Here is a 2,377-nt window from a genome sequence, read left to right as displayed (position 1 = left end):
CAAGCCGAAGAGGACCACGTGGACCAAACTTTGGGGAAGGAAAAAAAATGGGGACGTGGGGCTACAGATCTGCTAGAGTCGATAGGCCGTAGAGGTTCACAGTGGACTGGGGACCCATCCGATGGGACGCTTTATTAACTCTGGCCTTTTCCAAGAGCCTGGAGGTACGGCCAAGTCCTGCTGGCACACGGTTCACTGGTTTCGGGCGGGCTGCGCCTGGCGCGGGGAGTGGTCAGGGGGCCCCCCGAGTCCGAAGCCGACGTCCAGCGCGGGCCCTGCCGCGCCTCCTCTGACTCCCCACTGTGTGGGGGCTGGGGCTGGGGAGGCTCTTTCTGGGCTTTGTGAACAGTCTTTCTCCCAACCCGGCGCGCACGCGCTGCCGCCTCGGTCTGCAAAGGGGAATTTCCTATAAAGTGCTGTGAGAACCAATGGAGAAGGGGCTTCAGGCTGGATCCACGCGGGCCAAGCACAGAGCAAAGTCGAGGCAATTATCTGAACAAATTAGATTGTAAACAAAACTCGCGTCCCTGAATACCACTTGTGCCCAAGGGGACTGGGAGGATGGGGGGTTGGGGTTGGGGACGCTGGTGTGTGTTTGGGTTGGGAGGGGGAAGTCCGGGCACGGAAAGGCCCACGTTCCGAGGGGGAGGGCTAAGTTGGGTAGCAGGAGCCAGGCTCAGACTGGTGAAGAGCTGAAAAAAAAATCCTCCCACTCTCTACCCCAAACATCTTCCCTTTGTGGGTGCGTGAAGGTGAGGGGCGCCTCAGGGACCCTCCGTGTTTGGCCCACTCGCCCCAGCGAAGCCAGGTCCCCAGACCCCTGCTATGGGTTGAGCACAGGAAGGTATTAAGCCTTGGTTTTGGGCTACCCTGAGACAGGTGACCAAGGGCAGGCAGACCCCATGGAGGATGAACTGGTTAAGTGGGGATAACATATTTTGGAGAAAACTTACAAAACAGACAAACAAACAAACACCATGGGCCTCTGAGATTACAGTTAGCTTAAGCGGTTTCCGCTCACCTATTTTGCCCCTTTTGGGCGAGGCAGCCAGGAGTTGAAGGGTGGTAGTAACAACCCAGGTCTGAAGCATCTGTTTGCCCAAGTGGACAGACACAGCAGATACACACAGACCCCGCTCAAGGTTTGCAAGGTGTTAGGTTGAAGAGGGCTGCTGTGCCATTGTTTAGATATTTGTGCTGTTAGAGAGCAAACCGGGCCTCATAAATGCTAAACGCATGCTCTCCCACTTAGCCACACCCACAGCCCAGCTCATTTATATTTGGACTTCACAGGGATCTTTCTAGTAGAAATGAGACTCAAATGACAGTAGGTGTAGTGGCCAGCTCTTGGGTGGTAAGGGCAGAAGGTTCAGCAGTTCAAGGTCCTCACCTACAGATGGGGTTCCAGGCCAGCTGGGGCTACAAGAGACCCTGTTTTCAAAAATCCGAAAAAGTGCTGGCCAGATTGCTCAGTGGGTAGAGACACCTCCGATGACTTCCCCAAGTTGGACCCTGGGACCCACATCTTGAAAGTGTTCTCTGACTTCTGCATGCATGCACACATATAAAATAAATTATTTTTTATTTTTTAAAATGTCTTTCTTAATCCAAAAACAAACAATAAAAGTCAAGGATTTGATGATAACTAATGAACGAATGTCGCCTCGCATGAGGGTGAGGTATGCTGACTTTGAATCTTTTTGATTGCCCCATGGGGAAGATATTTCAGTAGCTCTGGTTTAGAGAGGAGAACTGAGGCATGAAGGGCACTTACCATGTATAAGTTTACACAGGGAACTAGGGATACAGCAGTTTGTCTTGGACAGGGCGTCATGCTGGAGCTCTTTAACCTGAGGGTCTTTGTATTACCTTCTGGGGAAAAGCAGCCGGGCGGGCATCATGGTGTCCAGACGACTGCTGGTCTGGTGACCCTGCTCCACCATTCCCTTCCCATCCTGTCTACAACAGAGGCTAAGGGTGGAATAGCAATGGGAGACTGAATAGGAAAGAGAAGGTATTTCTGTCAAGGAGGTGTGGGCTGTTACAGAACTCTGCCCCCTTGCCTTGGGACAACAGCCCCTTCCTCACTCCCCCAGGGCATGCTGGGAAAATGACTTTTGTTTTTCTTTCGTTTCAGTTTACCCCTCTAACTTGGGCCCAGTCAGTCCCCTGTGGGACTGTGGGACTTGTGAGTCACAGTGGGAAGCCCAAGGGAGTCAGAAGACCCCATCTTGTCCTAATTGAGGCAATTCAGGGGAGAAAACAGATCTCTTGAAAGAAGGCAACAGAACAGACAATGTCTTAGTCACAGGAGCCAGTTCAGAGTCCTTTCTATCAGTGTCAGAGTTTGAAGGGTTCCCACAGGAGCCCTAAGTTC

This window comes from Rattus rattus, chromosome 4, assembly GCF_011064425.1.
Source record: "Rattus rattus isolate New Zealand chromosome 4, Rrattus_CSIRO_v1, whole genome shotgun sequence".
Taxonomy (NCBI): Eukaryota; Metazoa; Chordata; class Mammalia; order Rodentia; family Muridae; genus Rattus; species Rattus rattus.
This window is presented reverse-complemented; position numbering follows the sequence as displayed.